The 20,090-nt window shown below is 39.1% G+C and overlaps 1 protein-coding gene across 3 annotated transcripts in view; it reads left to right on the top strand.

Moving 5' to 3' along the window:
- CNTN3 (contactin 3) overlaps positions 1 to 20,090 on the top strand; it is a 329,597-nt gene that overhangs the window by 248,073 nt on the left and 61,434 nt on the right. The gene's annotated exons all lie outside the window — the stretch shown is intronic.

Genomic DNA, 20,090 nt, shown 5'->3' with positions numbered 1-20,090 from the left:
GTGAAAACTCCTGTGTTGAATAAGTACATGTCAGGAATATTTTGATACCCTTACTTTACCATTTTGTAACAGAGTATAATTCAGGATATTTTGTTTAATTTGTTAAACCTCAGACCATTTTTATGTGTGCATGTATGCATATGTGAGAGAAGTGTAGAATTCAATGTAAATTCTATTACTCTTATTTGGGCTATAAAGGGTCAAACATTCATCTAGCTGCAAACTGGCCTGACTTTGTATACACCCACTTACACCCTGGTAGCCAATTTTTCAGTCAAGTGTATGTGCACTCGCAGTAAATTGAACTTGGCACATACAAATCGTGAGGTTAGGCATCCACTTGCTCAGTTTTTGTACACTAAAATGCATGCACACCATTTTTTGTGGGTGCAGTAAATTGAGTAATCAAAGGCCAAGTAAAATCAAAGACCACAGCTGAAATTTTGGCCTTAAGAATTCTGTTCTGTAACACTTCTTTAGCACATCTGACTCTGCCATGTAGAAAAATTGTGTTTTACTTAAAAATATAAATTGCAGTGGCCCTGATAGTACCATCATTATCTGAACAAATTTCAAATGACAGCTTGAAATCAAGTGGGACCCAAGAGAAATTTATATTGGCCCTTACAAGGGATAATAATAATTGTTCACGGCTGGAATTTACATTGCTTTCTATGTGTGTCTGCTTTATTCTCCTCACCATCAACAAATCAGTGTTGACAAAGAGAAATAACTCCTCAGACACGATCTAGCTGTGTTCTTTCCTTGCACTAATTCAATTCTTCATCACCTTTTTCTTTTGACAAAACTCTATACCAGGTAGAATTCAAAGTAAATCTCACCAAAATCATCATCTCTTTATTTGTTTGAGTGACAGTTGCATTCACTACAGAGACAAGGTGAGTGAGGTAATATCTTTTATTGGATCAATTTCGATTGGTAAGAGAGACAAGCTTTCAAGCCACATAGAGCTCTTCTTCAGGTCTGGGAAAGGATCTCACAGCGTCACTGCAAAAGGCAAGGTAGAACAGATTGTTTAGCATAAGTGGTTAGCACATAATTCTAGAATGGCTGCCCAATGTGCCAACCTCTTCATGGACCATCTCAAAGAAGATTTTCCTGACAAATGAGCCACAAAACCAATGGTATACTTGAGATACATTGATAATATTTTCATCCATGGACAGACTGCTTAAACTCCCTAACAGATTTGCACCACAACTTCAACAGCAATCACCCTTCCATTCAGTTCTCTCTGGAACACTTCCACACTAGCGTCAACCTCCTGAACACCACCATCAACTTCAACAATGGAGCCCTACAGACAACCATATACAAAATCCCATGGACCACACCTGCCTTCATAGATCCAATAACCGCCCCAAACACACCAAGTAATATATTGTCTACATCCAGACACTCAGATACAACAGAATGTGCTCCAAGGAGAAAGTCCAGGATATACATCTCAACACGCTTAAAGCTTCCTTCAAACAAGAACACTCCACAAGAGAAGTAGATCTCATTGTCGAATGGGCTACCCAAATACCCTGAGAGAACCTGCTTCCATAGAGAAATAAACCCCCTCTGACTGGACACCCCAGTTGTCACTACTACCCCACTCTGGAACCCATACGGGGTATCATCAAACAACTACAACCTTGTTGGTGACCCCATCCTGAAATAAATCTTTCCTGGACTCCCTCTCTTCTGGCCTTCAAATAACCCCCCAGCCTCTCCAAACTCATCATCAGAAGCAAGCTCTGCACAGACCAGACACTCCAACTCAAAGCAGCACCCGACCCTGGCAGAATAACTGACGCAAAACCTGCAAACATATCTCCACTGCTACCATGATCAACACTCCCCACAACACACCTTTCAAGATCCATGGATCCTTTTTGTCCTATGTCTGCTGAGCTGTTAACAGGCCACTCTACTGTGAATGGACACTTACAATATGTGCTTATGCTAAACAATCCATTCCACCTTGCATTTTGCTGTGATACTGGGAGTTCGTTTCCCAGACATGAAGAAGAGCTCTGTGCGGCTCAAAAACTTGTCTTTCTCATGAACAGAAGTTGGTTCAATAAAAGATATTATCGCACCCACCTTGTCTCTCTAATATCCTAGGACTTACTAGGCTACAATTGCTCCGACTATCAGTGAGTATGCACTTGTCCTAGGGGATAATAGAGTTATAAGGAATAGCCAGGATGGGTTTGTCAAGAACAAATCATGCCAAACCATCTTCTTTGATAGGGTTACTGGCCTAGTGGATAACATAGAAGCAGTAGACATGATATATCTTGATTTTTTAGTAAGGCTTTTGACAAAGTCCCATGTGACATTCTCATAAGCAAACTAGGGAAATGTGGTCTAGATGAAATTATTATAAGGTTGATGCAAAACTGGTAGAAAGACTCTACTGAAAGAGTAGTTATCAATGGTTTGCTGTCAAACTGGGGGAGACATACCTAATGGAGTCCTGCAGAGGTCAGTCATGGGTCTGGTACTATTCAGTATTTTCATTAATGTCTTGGATAATGGAGTGAAGAGTGTGATTATAACATTTGTGGAAGACATCAAGCTGGTATGAGTTGCAAGCACTTTGGAGGACAGAATTAGAATTGAAAATGACCAGCATAAATTGAAGAATTCGTCAGAAATCAACAAGATGAAATTCAATAAAGACAAGCACAACATTTAGGAAGGAAAAATCAAATGCACAACTACAACATGGGGAATAACTGATTGGCAGAAATACTGCTGAAAAGGATCTGGGCGTTATAGTGGACCACAGATTGAATATGAGCCAACAATGTGATGCAATTGTGAAAAAGTCTAATATCCTGGGATGTATTAACAGGAGTGTTATATGTAAGACACAGGAGGTAGTTGTTCCACTCTACTCGGCACTGTGAGGCCTTCACTTGAGTACTATGTACAACTATGGACACCACACTTTAGGGAAGATATAGATAAATAAGAGGGAGAGTCTAGGGGAAAGCAACAAAAATGATAAAAGGTTCAGAAAACCTGATCTGTGAGAAAAGGTTAAAAAAGCAGGGCATGTTTAATCTGGAGAACAGAAGATTGAGGAAGGACCTGATAAGTCTTCAAATATGTTAAGGGGTATTGTGAAGAGGATGGTGATCAGGTGTTCCCTGTGACCACTAAAGTTAGGACAAAAAGTAATAGGCTTAATCTGCAGCTAGGGAGATTTAGTTGAGATACTAGGAAAATCTTTCTCAGTATAAGGATAGTTAAGTTATGGAATAGCTTCCAAAAGAGGTTGTGGAATCCGCATCACTTCTTAAGAACTGGTCAAACAAACACTTCTCAAAGATGTTTCTAGGTATACTTGGTATACTTGCCTCAATACAGCGGGTTTGATTTGATGACCTCTCAAGGTCCCTTCCAGTCCTACATTTCTATGTTTCTCTTATTCTATGTGCTAGACACTTTCTACACTCATGGGGATGTTGCTGCCCATAAAAGTTTATGACAAATCATGAGTAGTTTGGGAGAAGGGAGACTGTTTTAAATGAAGATTTGAAATTACAGAGGCCGTTGTGTATATTAATATAAAAATGTTTGATGTAAAATCTCCACTCTTGCATTGAACAAAGGAATATGTGAATTATTGGATACCTTACGTTCCAAGGTTTTCATAAGACATTTTTTGGACATTATGTAGAGATGGCAAAGGATGTTTTTGCGGATCGATAGCACAGCCGGTCATTAGAGGCTGCTGGCGCTAAGACTCATCAATAATGCCAAGTGTTGCCAACTCTCATTATTTTATTGGGAATCTCACAATATTTGTTGTACTGAAAGCTCCACCTTGTGGAGTCATATGATTACATGAGAGTTTCAGTTTTCATTTTTTTTAAAAAAAATCAAGTTTCTAACATTTGTGTTTGTTGACAAAAATTGAAATCATGACCTGAGTGCTTCCTAGTGGCTCACCAGAAAGAACCTCACGTTTATTATTGTATTGAAATACCATGATTTTTAAACCCACCTAATGATTTTTGTGGTGCCTGACTCATGATTTTTGAACACTTGAGGTTGTCAGATACACTGGAGACACTGTGTAGTGTGCACTTACCACCAGCTGCCATTGGGGGAGTGCTGGTGGCACTAGAGCTGATCCGGTCCTTAGAGGCTTCAGTATACCGGGTTCCAACTAGAGTCGGGTAGCAAGAGTCCCAGTAGCACAAGCTGCACATAGCTGTGGAAGGAGGCAAGGAGCAGGGCAGATAGGCTTCTGTGGGGCTAATTCCATGGGAACAGGCATCAGGGGACATGTACAGGGATCCTTATAGCCACAGTGAGGAAGACTACAGGTCTCCTGGCACAAGTTGCCTGATGCCTGCTCCCAGAGTCCTCTGCTGCCTCTGCCCAGTTTCTCCAAGTTCAGGAGCAAGTAGGGATGATTTCTGAGATGTCGACGTGTGGGGCTCCTGAGACAGTGAGTGTGGGGTAGAAGGGAAGAAGAGTTCTGACGCTATAAGTGAGTTTTCGAGTTTAGAATGTTTTATTAAGGCAGGGTGGGAGGAGGGGAAGAATGAGAGACTCTAGAGTAGCAGCTGAATTGGAGGGGGAGAGGTTGGGAATAGGAGAGAACAGTGAAGGGCTCACACAAAAGAGAAATCAAATAAAAACAGTTTTCTCCTGCCTTGCCCTTTGCTGTAAAGCGTCCCAGTTTTTCTGTTTGAAAGGGAGAAGAGGTGGGAGAAAGTACCCATTTTTCTTCCCACTTTCCTGCCAACATCCCTTGTCCCCCTGCAGACTGCTGTGGCTTTCCCCACCTCCTTTACACCCTCAAATACAGTGCCCCAGACTTTTCCTTTCCATACAGTCAGTTAAGACAGGAAAGCTTGCTGCCTGCGGTCTTGCCACTTATTTTGGGGCATAGGCTGCCACTAGTGAGTAAAATAGGGGATATGGTTTCTGTGTTTTTGTGGAGGTTTTGCCAAGCAAGTCCTATTAAATCAAGACAAGATTGTTAAATGAAGTTGGCCACGTGAGTCCTATTAAATACTACAGCAGTATTTTGAAAATTTACCCTTAGGCAATTTTCATTAGTTTATACAGCTAACATGCAACATTCATAAGAAATCAGATGTGTTTTAGCTGAGGAATAATCTAAAGTATTGTCTTTTTTATCTTTAAAATTATAGGCCGGAAGTAATTTAAAATACTTTCAACCATTGAAAAAGCACAACACAGTTGGTAAAATAAATAAATAAATAAATAAAAAATGCCTGGAGCAATTGAATATGAAATTGTAGGGCGGTGATTAAAAGAACAATTTGTCATTTGAAATAGATGAGGCTAATGGGTATGTGTTTACATATTGCTTCCCAAAGCAGTTTCTTACCCTAAAAGTATGCACAAAAGTAAGAATAATATGATCAGAGCCACTACATTTTGAATGGCATGCTAGTCTGAAGCAATTAGTTCAGAAATGTGATAAAGAAAAACTAATACATTATCCCCTCGCAGCTACAGGGGAAATGAAATTCGGTTTTTATTCAGTAGTGAAACCCAAATGTGTAAAAGGATTTTGTTAGACCTTTCCATTAGTATCTTAGTTTCTCTCAGAGTGTCAAGGAACATTTAACCTGTCAGCTAAGGAGCCCTTTTATATTACAAGGTCACAAGTTTCATCCCTCTGTGGGATTTTTCACTCCTGTCCTACATCTAAATGACTGCAGTGGAAGTGCTGAAAACTCACAGATTTGTTCCTTCTGTTAGAATACAAGGAAAGAACATTCTTGTGTGCATTCAGTTTTAAATTAATGCTAGCTAATTATCAAATCCCACATGTGTCTGAAGAGGCAAAGGAGAGCAAGTGGTGCCAAATTACCAAGCTATTTTTCCAAGTGCTTATGTTGTTTGGATTTTTACTTTATGCTATATGCAGATGGCATTAATAAATATTCTAAATTAATGAAAAGATGGTACTCGAAGATAAGTATGTCATGAGGATGAGCTTAGACATGTATTATTATTTTTAATTGTAGCCACATGCTGCTCTTTGAAGGTTTTAAGAAAACTTGGGAAAAAACTAATATGCTGTTATTACTCAGAGCCCCCCCCCACCCCCTTTTTTTTTTTTCTGCTGTTCTTGCTAAGCAAATCTATGCTATCCAGCGGAGCAGACACAGAGCTGGTCTCAGAAGGTTTTGCAACAGGGACCAAAGGACGCTGATGATGTCATCAGTCTGCTTTCCACATTTTTCACTGTGAACGTTCATCTCTCCTGCACTGAGTGTCTGCTCCAAACTCCTTCCCTCAGTCTTTTCACCTTAGCCTGATTCCACTTGCCCTTCATCTCCTCCTCCCCACCTCCGATCTGTCCTTCCTCACCCCCCTCTTTCTTTCTGTGTCTTTCTGTTTAGCTAATCCACTCCCAACAAAACCCAACTTAGAAAGTTAAAAAGCAAACAAAACAAACCAACAAAAAAATCCGTGGCAATACCTTGACACTTATAAACTATCAGTTTTTTATACCCCTTTCCCCTGTCCTCTTTCTGTCTTGTGTATGTAGATAGTTCTTGCTCTGATTAGCTCTCAATCTAAAACTCTGTGATTGTATAGCGCTGAGCTGTTCTACTCATGCATGTCCTCTACTTGCAGCCCTATCATAATATCTTAAGTTTTGTGACAGGCAACTGGTTGAATCCATGACAGGCTCTGCATATCTCATGAACAAGCAGAACCCAGAGTCTCTTGAAATTGCCCATCTCCGTACTGCAATTTGAGCTCAGCCTCTTCGTGGCTTTTTCTAACTCTGTTTAAGTTGGTTTTGCTGTGTGTTGAAAGTCGTTTTTTAAGTCCTGATCTCCCTTCCACAATACCTTGGCTGATGTGTACTGTGCCCATGCTTTTTAGTATTTTATTTGGCTTTTATCCTGTTGGATGTCTTAATTGTTATTGATACTTTTGTTTTCTAGCTATTTTTGGAGAATAGTGTGTGCTTTGAGGGAGGACTGGGCACTTTATGAATGCAGTTATGATGTTCTATACCATGACATCCTGATTAATACACTAAACGAGCTCTAAAGAGAAGAGTGTGGTGCTGCCCAATTATGAATGAGTGGGGAAGTGCTAGAGGTAAATGGGTAGTGCAGCAACTGGAAAATCAAGATCAACTCTCTCTTTTCCTCACTCTTCCATTTACTTTCAGGATCAGACATGGGGATGGATTATTTTTTCAAATTCACTTTAAGTGGCGATAACGCTTTAGTTTGAAGCAAAAAACTCAATTTCATCAAAAAATGCATTTCAACATTCTTATAAAGAGTTTAGGGTTAAATGTTCAACGTGTTACATGGGTAATTGCTCACAACTTTCATTGTTTTGTTTTGTTTTTTGTGGGAGTTGCATGCCTAATTACCTGCATAGCATGCTGAAAATTCATCTTTTACATTTTAGCTGCAAAATAATTCACTTTTTATGCCAAAAAGATTAATGATTTACATTAGTTTCAAATCAAAACATTTCCTCTGTACTCTGGAGTACTCTGGGGAGTTTCAGTGTACAAGTTTCCTCATTCTGTATAGTCAGAAACACAGAATAATCAGATATGAATTTTCCATTACACAATTTCAAGAAGGACTACTAGGATGATCAGAGGAATGGAAAACCTACTCTATGAGAGACTTAAGGAGCTTGGCTTGTTTCCCCTCCAGTCAGATTGGCAGAGACTCTGGGGGAAGTTCACCTTCCTCTGCAGCATAAGGTATGGGTCACGTATTGGATTTAAATTAGAGTAATTGTGGAGTCTTTGTAACTTGAAGTCTTTAAATAATGATTTGTAGACTTCAGTAACTCAGCCAGAAGTTATGGGTCTATTGCAGGAGTGTGTGAGTGAGGTTCTGTGGCCTGATACATGCAGGAGGATAGACTAGATGATTACAACAGTCTCTTCTGGGCTTCAAGTCTATGAGTCTAACCCCAAAATGTAATGAAATCAACCAAAAGAAGAGGGCAGCATAAATAGTGTTGTTAGGCATTCAAAAGGAAGTCTCCAAATTTAATTTGTACAAATGTAAGGAGAAGGGGGCCCAACTGTTATATCCACTTAATCCGTGCCCTATTTATGTTCCTAGAGGGATAAATTTTGAAAACATTGCACAGATGTTTTCTATTTGGTAGATGTCTTGGAGATGGTATCTAGTAATGGTTCCTGTTTTACTTTATTGCTGATAAAATAACTATATGCATGAGAAAATTCTGAAAGCCCCACAGAGCTCCTAATTCTGTTTCCAACTAAACGTAATTGGGTCTGTTTTCCTTTTTTCCGGTCATTAGGAGTTTTGGGTGCTCAGGGAATGCAGTATCAGGCCCTGATTGAAAATACCCTTTATTTGCACACAGATGTTGTGAGTGCTTGTCATATGTGCAGTTACATGGGGCATTTCATTTAGGCAAGCAGCAAACATGACCAATTTGGTTGACTTAAGGTAATCTCTTTACACACACCATTTGAAAGCTTATTACATCTACTTTAAGGCGAGGTATGATGTGGAGCTACAAAATGGTGCCATTACCATAGAAACGGGGATAAACAATGACACCATCAATATGATAAAATGTCTTTTAAATATTTGCTTTGGTTTCTGTTAGTTTAGTGATTCTGTGTATTATTTCAAGACACAAAATTGGTTTCTTTGTGACCTCAAAGCATCCCAGCAATCTAAAATAAGGTCTAATAATTTGTGTAGGTATTATTGAAATCTAAGAGTGCTAGTGACATCATCATCATGTTGTTCTTCATCATGAGCTCTGTGGAGGGTGTGTGGGTTACCATAGTCTTCCCTGCCTTGGCATGTGCAGAGTTCTGTGCAGGGAACATGTTCTGATTACAGACACAGCTGATTGTGCAGCAATCCCTACAGGCATAGCCATATATAAGGTCTGGTTGAAAGTCAGATGCCATTGGGTCCTTGAAGAATACAGGAAGCAGTTTATCACATTTTTTTCCATCCATGTTGCAATGGTAATCCAGGATCTAGTTTACCTATGTGCGAAGACATCCAAATCTTTGTTTGCTGAGATGCTCTTTTGATATGCTCTTCAAAACTGTCCTCGCATGGTGGGAGTTTGGCCAATGACTTGTCCTTTTTGATGTCTAGATAGTGGTGCAAACAATTCAGGTCTCCGTTGGTCTCCGTTTCTTTCTGACTCTGGTCATACAGCACTGCTACCAACTTCCTTGCAGCATAATTTGCAGCTTGTCTGACATTCTCCCCCACTTTGGCAAGATCTCTGAAGCAGTAAGCTCCTTTTGTTTTGACAACATTAAACACAGATTTTTTTTCTCAGTACTAAATAGGGATGTCACAGAGTCAAACCCTTGTAATGCCCGTACAGCATGAAGTATGTTGCAGAAGTCAGGAGTGAGCAGGGCCTCTACATGGTGGAGGGGGAAAGGGTACACTTGACTGGGGCCTGGAGGTCCTGGGGGGCCCAGCCCAGGCTGCAACTCCCATTACCATGTGGAAAAAAGTTTGTCATGGTTCGTGAGATTGTATATATGGGATGAGGGATAGTGGTGTGTGTGGGGGAGTTTCTACTGAACCCGAAAAAATTATGCTTGGGCCTGGGAGTGAGTGTATCACAAACTGCATGCACAGGTCTGAAGAGATGTTTGTCAGTTGTGCTGGTAATGGTGCCTGTTTCAAACCACATGTTATTTGTGTGTTTCATTTTTGGAAAGTAGTGAACAGCAAGGACCAAAACATCTGACGTAATCACTAGGGTTCCTATAACACCAAGAGACCCTAAAGCCATATTGGCACATACAACATGCAGAAACATCCTTGTTCTGTTTCATCTTTAGTATTATACAAGTCATGGTCTTCTTCAGCACCTCTATGGGTAAAGGGCTTTGCTACTTTACCATTGGAAATGACTCCAGCGGGAAGGAATGTCTGTGTTGGGTGTGCTCATAGACTCTCAAGTGCATTTCGAACCATATATTCACAGAAGAATTTTACAAGTGACTGCTTGTTAAATGCCATGGTTAGAAACTTTTGCCATGGAGGCATGGTGCATCCACTAATCACTTGCTTGAATCCAACTTTAGATATTGTCTGGTGCCGTCTTTTCTGTAGTTTTCACAGAGTTGTTATCATATCTGTTAAAGACTTTGATTACAAATTTTAGGACCTGCCTCAAATTCTCAGCAGCCTATTAATGGAATATGTCTCCATCTGAATGACAGCTATGGAATCTGTGATGTACACTGTGGTTCCTTCAGTGCATGCTCTTAGCTCATGGATTCATTCAGTGCTGTGATAATTTTGGAACTGTTCAATACTATGCAGTCTGCAACTGAGAAGCACCTTCTCCAAATGTCTTCTGAAGAATGATATTCATTGCTGGCTGAGTTATATGCCTCTTTATATATCAACCAAAGGACAAACTTTTGCACCAATTGGGGCAGAAAAGTAACTGACCTCTGTAAACTACAATCACCTGGCTTTGGAGAGGCCAGGCTCTGAGGCTTTTATTTTGGCTCTTTCAGATCATAGGATTGAAACAACATTATATAAAACCACTTGTTCATTTGAAAGCTGTTCATCAGGCTCACTCAGCAGAAGAAGGTCCACAAAACAGTTGGATGCGTTAAGTTCCTGCTTCATTTACCTGCAGCTTGGATAGAATCAGCTAATGATATTGTGCTGCATAGAACAATGGTAGACTTGCTTTGTCCATGCTGTGCATGGAATGAAATTGCAGAACCAGTCTTTTTCTAATCTTGCCTGTAATTTGCTACTGGAACCGTTTGAAGTTACTATATCTGAAGGAAATGGGGCTTTATAGCTTTGTAGCAGCTTGGACAGGAGAAGAGCCTTCTTGTTGTACATAAGATCATTGTCTACCTCTTCAATCAGCTGATAAAACACAATGTCATAAAGTGACTGTATTGTTGCAGCGTAACTAGATGATTTTGCTTCAAGCTTTGTTTTACCTGAGTAGGAAAAAGACATGTTGAGTGATAAACTGCATCCTTAGCAATCAAGTCTTCCACATATATTCTGCGTAACATGTCATCATCTCCTCTTTGAAGTACTGCCTCCCTTAGATTGGTTGCTCTCTCATATGTTTCTATTTTATGAAGTTTCTTGTCTTTCTTATGTGTTTTTTTTTTTCTCAAGCAAGCTATGTAATGAGCCCAGTCAGTGAAGGACATGCTTGCTCTGGTGGTTATAAATGCAGGTGAGCATGATGCCCTCTGATCAAGTTCAGAGTAATTTTCTTTCCTGAGTTCTGTACAGCTGTGACATATGCAAATTCAACTTGCTTGTGTATTTCTGAAAGCAACCCCTATGATAGGGTATTGATGGTGCATCGTCTAAACAAGGATACTCATTCACCAGCTACCTACACAATTCATCTCTCCTGGCTCCAGCTGACAGAATCACAGAATTCTGCCCAGCATTGGAGGCTTTTGATCGTTGTATTCTTTTGATTTTTCTTAACAAACACATTTGTCAAAGTTTGTGGCAAGCTTTTTTCTCTTCGATGTAAGCTTTAGGGAGCTTGTGTCCTCCGTGTTTTCCTATTCTGTAACTTTCCTGTAAAGGTAAAATTCCCAAAGTATATTGTTAGCATTAGCACCACCACTACCGCCATTTTTCATTTTGTACAAGTATACAAACTTGTGCTAAAATAGGTATAAATTAGAACTGTATATTAGTATCAAAATTGCCATTTTTGCTTAGTGAGCACTTTGACTGAAGCCCAGTATGAAGCTGGGTATTGTCATTTCTTACACTAATACTGACCTATGTATAAGTGTCTCTGAATTAAAAAGCTAGTTTCTAGAAACATTTCAAAGGTTAGTACTTCATGTACAGGCAATTACAAATTAAAACCTTGTACCAGACAGACTAAGTTCCACACTGTGTATGCAAAAGCTTACAAATGGAGAAGCATTTCATTGGGAATTCTTGTACATATCTATCCATTGTGGGCACACAATCTACTACTAGTGTTGCACAACTTTCCATGAGAGACTCATCTGGTCAGAAAATGTCACCTGAAAATATAGATAATTTTTATAATTAATGATTAAATATATGTGATGTGAAAACATTCATGTTAGTATTTTGCAAAATGTTGATATTCACCATTTTTGCCACTTGCAAAACAGCTTAGTCATTTCTGGGGAAAAAAATACTTGCCCATGCAAAACCAGTACAAATCTTTTAATACATTGTTGTTTGGTAGCTTTGACCAATAAACACCACAGTAAGGGGTTGAAATTAATGGAAACAATAAAAACTGTAGTCAGACTCATGTTGCAATGTTTGTGGAACTGTTCAAAAATGACACTTTCTCATATTGGGTACCATTGTTTCACCTTGCCTACAGGCTTATGGCACCACTTGACAACTCCACATCAGACCTCATCTAAACGTACATAACATAAGCTTTCAAATAATACATGATGTGAGTGTGTGAAGGATGGGTATATTAAAGTCTCCAGATATGGCCCTTGTTAGAAAATTGCCACATGCCTACTTACCATACAATGGTTTCAGGCTGATATGCAGACAAACTGGTTGTCACCCCTCCAGGTCTTCAGGCAATTTTCACACATCCTTAGGAAGGTTGCATGAGAGAGTCTGACAATGTGTTAATGCAACCAGCTGTGGCCTTAACAGGATTTTCAACTGGATTAAAACTGTTTTGAAATCACACATAGATACGCTTTAAATATCCACTCTGTGATGGTAGGTATCTAATATGTGTTCATTAACATCTTTTCTTGATGCTTCCAACTAATAGGATGTTATGTTTGGGTATTAAAACTTTAATGACTACAAGAAATGTGCAGGAGTTTGCAATGTGTTTTACGTCAGTAATATGCTATCAGCTTTCTTGAGTCCTGTCACTTCACACAATGTGAAGGTGAATCATAGAAATGTAGGATTGAGAGGGACCTTGATAGGTGCTACATTGAGGCAAAACTAAGGATTATCTAGACCAGGGTGGGCAAAATATGGCCCACAGGCCAGATCCGGCCCGTCTAACATTTCTGTCCAGCCCGCCACACAGGGACGAAAGCAGGCCCACCCAATCCATTGCTTCTACTGCCGACACACTGCTTAAGCTACCCTGGAGCATCAGGTAGCTTTCGGCCAGTCGCTACCCGAACTTCCAGCTTCCGGTCACGTGGCTGGAAGCAGGAAGTTCAGGAAGCAACTGGCTGAGAATCACTTAGCTGCCTGATGCTCCAGTTGCCAAGGTAACTGGAGCGTCGGGCAGCTTAGTTTCTCGGCCGGTCATTTCCCAAACTTCCTGCTTCCCGGTCACACGTCTGGAAGCCGGAAGTGGCCCAGGCCCGCGACGACTTTCCAAAATTCGTGGAACAGCCCCCTCTGTGAAAATTATTTCCCATCCCTGATCTAGACCATCCTGACACTTGCAGTTGCCGGTTTATGTGAAAAATCTGACTCCTGTTGTTTCTCCACTTAACACTGTGATTAAGCTGCAATTAGCATCAGAAAAACGTCTGCCAAAATGTAAAATACAGAGGGGTGGGTCTGTAGACAGAAGAAAGTGTCGGGATTGACCTGATTTGTCTGTGGTTTTTAACTTGCTTTCTAATAAACAGTAAAGTCTACTATTCCCTGAGGTTTGACTGTTTCTTTACTATATATTATGTCTTGCTTCTAAATGCCTCTTTACAATCCATCCTGTGCTGCATCAAGGATATGCAACTTGCGTCTTTCGTTATATGTTCTTGGAAGCAGTGTCATGATACTAAAATAGTGGAGGCGGATGGAATAAAGGCCAAGTATACAGCAACAATGTGACAAATCTTGTGTAAACGTCTGTCCGGGTGCCCACTGATAGATGACTGGGCCAGTCTTCTTAAGAGAACAAATTAGAGAAGTTAAGTTTAGTCAAAGTTGTTGAGCTTTACATATAGGATAGAAATGAAGAATTTAGTTCAGCTTCTACATTGTAGCAAGATTCAAAGTGGAACTGAACATTTATGGGGGTAATAAGAATATCCAAGAGTTATAATAGTTAAGTTAACACAGATATTGAAAGGGAGATAAAGCCACATGCCAGTCTCTAACTGTTAGAGATTAGGATGCAGCCTGAAAGGAGGTGGGATGAGGGAGTTGTGTGTGGGGGGAAGATTATTCCATATCTGCCTACTCTGGGATTTCTTGTACCTTCCTCTGAAGCATGACATTGAGTGCTGGATGAGTCTGACCCTTGCATTTCCTATATTGATGTTAGATAAAGAAACCAACTGGAGACAAATGATTAAATTAACAAATGTAAAAGTTAATTATTTATTTAATGTATTGTCTGGGTACATTCTGAGCAACAGAGTTTTGCTGCCATAAGTGCTAGTGTAGACAAGGCCTTAGTAGTCTGAACCCTACTCAGTGTAGGGTTGGCACTTGGAATTTAGAATCTGTCCATACACAGTAGATCAAAGCTAGGTCAGGCAGGCCAACATGAGCTGCTGCAATCTCACTTCCTGACTGCAGTATAGACATAACCATCACTTAGGTTCTTTTGAAAATTGTACCCTTAAATTCTTAAGTAAGTGACAGAAAATTGCAGTGATAGACTAGAAATACTATGCTGATTAAGACAATTTTATTTTTAAATTCTCTACACTGTACAAATGTAAACTTGAACATGAGCGCTTTGTAATTGAACTACTATGCATATGCAGTGCCTAGCACAGGGGAGGCCTGATCCCAGATGGGGCCTCTAGATGCTATTGTAATATGAATAATACTAAAATAAGGGTAAATCATGCTGGAAAAGGGACAGAAGTAAACATACTTGGAGAAAAATTGTAGAAATAAACCAAGACGTAAACAAATAAAAATTAAAAATTGAGTAGTAGCTAAAAATTCTCAATGCCTTATGCTCCTTATGGTCTCAAGAGAGAAAACACTGTGTGATTTAAAACAGAGGATTGGATCTCTGAGGAAAGCTAAAAAAGATGCATTACTTTCATTTATAACAGGAAATCAACTGAAGAAATGTAATTGACAGACAAGAAGAGATTTTATGTCACTAGAGGTACTGTAAGAGCAGCAAAAGGCAAGCAGAGTAAATGTAATAAATCACAGAACAAGTTGTTTAATATGAATTTATTGGGGGGAAATAGAGTTTTGTTAAGCAGTGTAAATATAAAATGAAATATTGGCTAAGGGGCACTGGGAAAAGGAATGCTGTCCTCCATTTTTAAAAGAATCAATGAAAATGTGTGTTGGAAGGCAATTAGGTCTCCCATGATAGTTTATTCCAGGATTTATTCATAGTATGTCTTTATGTCGGATCAAACTGGGATATACTGGGCCTGATTGTCATTATTCACAGGAGTAATTATTGAATTCACTGAAGTTACTCCTTTATGCTAGGGGAATGAGAGCCAAATCAAGCCTCTGATTTCTACACCAAATATCCACATTCTTATTTTTCACTTTGGTGTTTTTTTCTGGAGGAAAAATAAAACATACTCATTAAAGCAGAGTCAACAGAAAATAGTTTTGCAAAAGAATCTGCTTTATAATTTACTTTAAACAACATTTCTTTTAAGGATTAGTATGTAGGCGGCTGTGTTTAATATCTGTATCTGCTAAAGAGAAACAATCACCTCTGAAGAGACTATTCAGAATGATTTTACAATGTCATACTAATTATATGACTTCTACAGCTTTCAGTATAAAACAAATTAGACTGCGATAATAAAGTTAATGTAAACTCGTTGCTTTAACAAAATGAATACTTATGCTTCTATCCTTTATTAAATAGAAATTTCCCCACATTATAAATTATTCCCTCCTTATTGTGAAAAATGCTAGATAGTATTTAACAAGGCTGAAATCAATAGGGCTATATGGAAATGTAACAGGGTTCTAAAGGAATTACTCTTTAGAAAGTGTATCACTCTATAGGTTTTTATCAGTTTTATGAATCATCCTATAGAATTCTATAGCAATTATATAATTCTTTATGAAATTCTATAGTGTGCCTTTGAAAAATAATTACAGGAAAGTCACTATTTTTTGTCTCAGCCTACAGGACTTTTGCATACACTCCTGAACATTGGGCAAATTGATGAGTCTGAGCTGAAGTCTGTGCCTCTGGCCTGTCATTAAACTATCTAAGGAAAGGAACATCATGGTTTTCTCTACAGTTTTCAATAAGAATTGGGAGGCACTATACCTAAGGCTTTCAGTAAGGAAGGAAGGAAGAAAGGGATGGTCTGGGAGGTAGGGGAAGAGAGGTAAAGGAAAAGGGATGAAAATAATCCAAACTAGAGACAGAAGGGAAAAGGAGAAAAAAATGGTATGAGGATTTAAAAAGGGGAGATGGATGCTGAAGCAGAAAAAAGAATGAAGGTAAAAGGACACACAAACAGTTTGATTGTATTTATGATTTACTGTACATTTTGTTATGTTCCCCTATTGTAAAAGCAGAACTGGATTTTTTTTATTTTAATTTTTTTTTTAACCATATCAGTATGGAAACTGGTACAAACCTTTGGCTTCTGGAAAGGTGCCGATGTCCTTGGTTCAGCATAGTTTTGGCTCCCCTTTTTAGTCCTTTTTGGGGTATCTTAGGTGTAGCTGAGGCAGCTTCACCTTAGGATCGTTGTATTTCCCTTCCAAAGGTCACACTTCCATGCCTTCCAAAGGTCACACTTCCAAAGGTCACACTATGCCTGGTTCGACCCCAACAGGAAGATGGTGTGAAAATATGTAAATGTCAGAGCAGTTTTAAAGAGCCGCAGTATCGGAAAAGGAATAAATGTCACCAAAATTCAGTAGCTCACATACAGTAAATGTCTGTTTGTCTTAGATAGCAAAGAAAATGAAGCAATCTCGGCCCAATGCTGCTGTGCGTACTTACAATTTGAGTAGACACAGAGTAAGACACTACTCAACAATGGCAAATTCTAGCCCCAGATTAAAATAGTCCCCTTTTTTAATATGATAAGATGGGGATGCATAGGCTGATTTATTATAATATTTTGCACCCTTTTTGTAGTTGCGTTCCTTCCTATACCACTTCCTCCTTGCTCTGCTCTCTTGGCCTAGTGTGTAAGGTCCACTCATTTTATGTGCTTCTTGATGCCAGATGGGCACAGGTTATCCTTCTTTCCTGCTTCTCATATGCTTTGATATGTTACATTATGGAACAATTGCTAAACATGTAGAGGGCAAAATTTTCAAAGGTGCTCAGTGTTGGCCTAAATCTGGTATTTTTGAAGTCAATGATAAAATTCCCATTGGCTTAATCCAGGAGCAGAATTAGGTTCCTTTAGGTAAATTTGAGCCGATTTATAGATTTTAAGGCCGGAAGGGACCATTGTGACTATCTCATCTAACCTCCTGCATGATCATAGAATTTTGCCAAGTATATTCTTGTATGAACCTCAGTTAGCTGCCCTCCTCACTTAAACAAAATTCCCTTTAAAATCAGTAGGACTGTTGCGCCACCATGCTGTTCTGATCAGGCTTTCAGTCCTGTCGACAAAGAAAAGTTTTATTAGTTATACTGATAAGATTATATAAGTATGGTTATATCAGTATAAATCCTCTCTGTGAGGACACAATAAATGTCCACACAGGAGGTTTATACTGGTATAAATAGTCTGGTTTAAATTCACATCGCAGGTTATAATGAAATTTTTTTCTGTTTATACTGTATAAGTCATTATTATCATATAAAGAGACTTGTGCTATAAATTCATTAGGACCCTTAGTAATATTCTTGCAGTAATGAATACTTCCTAATATAACAAAAGCCTAACAATTGAAAACACCATTCAGACTCAATAGAAAACAAAAGGTGGTGCTGTTAACATTGTGTATGACTTTGCAAATGGAGGGAGTTTAAATTTTAAGAAAAAAAATTAAATGGAATTAAGAAAAGCCATCCCATTTTGATGTCTGCTTTGTATTACCTAGTGCATAAATATTTTAATAATTTGCCTTATTGCAAGTTTTCCCATACATATCATCATCAGTGTTGTGACATTGTCCTGGTTTCCTATTCTCTTGGAACTCATTGGAATTTAGTTCTAAGGATTATGTTAAGTTCCCACTCTCCGTTTCGATAGCTGTATCCAAATGATCGCTGTGTGCAAACCTATGGATTTCTAATGAGCTGCATGCAGAGCGGTATATTCTCCATTTGCAAGGGCCGGGCAATACGAGGGCAAGTCAATCAAACTATAATTAGTTCTAATTAGCACTCAGAAGCTATAACTTTTTTTTAAAACTTTCTGCCGGGTGGCACTTAGAAAGGTGAAAAATCATTTTCTGCCTGCAAAACCATTAAAAATAATTAATTTCAGTTGTGATTCTGAGGAGTATGAATAAAAGGCAAGCACATCAGCCTGCAAAGGTAATTTGCAGGGTAAAATTTAATACACGGAGTGGAACGTTCTTTGTAAGTGGTGATCAGTAAACTGTAATTACTGTAATTGTAATTTTTGTCAAATCCAATCCTGAGCTCTTGTTTAATGTTTAAAGTGCAAGTCTGCTTTAAAGTGACTGTGAAAATGGCATTGTGACATTCCAGGTCAAATTTGCTCACTTTGCTATAAAGTACATACATCTATTTTGTAACTGCCAACCCTGCAAACTTTTTGTCTGGCTACTGGATAGATGTGTATTATCCAGTGACACCTTCAGCTTGGGTAAATGGACATAGTCCTTTGTCTTCCATAGAACTATGCCAGTTTACATCACTTAGGATTCTGACCCATATTCTGAATGAATAGTATTTACCTGTTTCAGCTAATGCTTGTGTCATTCTTGCTCTTTGAGCCTCCTTCCATTTGTCCCAGCCCAGATCATTAGAAAACAAAGAGTAAGAGGACAGGACATTGCACTTAAATAATTTGTTTCTCCTTCATCTTTCTCCACCTCCTTTTTTTTATTTGTAGATATTTGATTCTTTCCAAAATCTGACAGTTCAGTGAGAAATTAAGATTGCACATTAACACAATCATGTATATTCCAGTGTTTGCGGTCTGCTCTTCATTCATATAGTACACATAATTCCACAGGGGAAAAGTAATGAGATCATATTGCATGGTTAAGTATAATAAAGCTATGTAGAAAGAGACTATTTGAAAAGTTGCTTTTTTTTAAAATAATTGATGGAAATGTTAAATAATTTGGAGATGGCGCTGCACTACAATTATTGTGTAGATTTATAGTGGAAGTATCTAAAGAATAAACATCTATTAACAGTTGCCAAATAAAAATTACATTTAAAATAGTATGTAAAACCACAGAAACAATGGAAATTGACTTGTGAGGCTTATCCAACCCTGAAGTACAAAGGAGCAGATCTAAAATACTGTTCTTTCTAAATCCATGGTCATCTAGGACTTCACTGGAGTTACTACGGACTGGTTCACACTGACCGCACAATTCAGCGGCAGTCGACGGGAATTACGCAAACTACTCTGCGTAGTTTGCGTAACTGACGTCGACTGTTCAGCTTCCCTTCTGCGCGCTGTTCACTCAGTGCTATGCTACTTGAGGGGGTGGACTTACTCAGTCGACTTCCTGATCGATTGAGCGGGTCTCACTGGCCGCTCAGTCGATCCTGAAAGATCAATCTGGCGGTAGCGATTTTGCTGCCGTCAGTGTAAACATAGCCTACGCTGCACACCGTGAAACTTTTCGGTGACCCTAAGGCTAGAACTTGCATCCTCCTGCTACAAAAGCACAAATCCCTATCGCTTGAGAATCTGTTAGCTTGTAATCATCTAAGGCCTCTGACATACTAGTAAGCAATTCTGATTCCATCCCCCTCACACACATGCAAACCCATAAATATCCCTGGTATTCATCAAAAGCTAAGGGAGAAACATTGTGTGGGCCTCTAGTTAAAGTATTGACCCCCTATTGTGGTCACTATAGAGAGTAGGACACCACACTACATATCTGAAGCAGTGGATATAAAGTTTCCTGCCTGTGACTGTTTGGGAGCTGTGTACGGTGATGGGGCGGGATAATACTGGTGTATTTATATATAAATTGTCTCAGGTAAAGTGG

This window comes from Emydura macquarii, unplaced genomic scaffold (genome assembly GCF_026122565.2).
Source record: "Emydura macquarii macquarii isolate MOO-44397 ecotype Brisbane River unplaced genomic scaffold, CSIRO-AGI_Emac_v2 contig_71, whole genome shotgun sequence".
Lineage (NCBI taxonomy): Eukaryota > Metazoa > Chordata > Testudines > Chelidae > Emydura > Emydura macquarii.
Note: the sequence above shows the minus strand (reverse complement) of the source record. Positions and strands in the feature narration are given on the sequence as shown.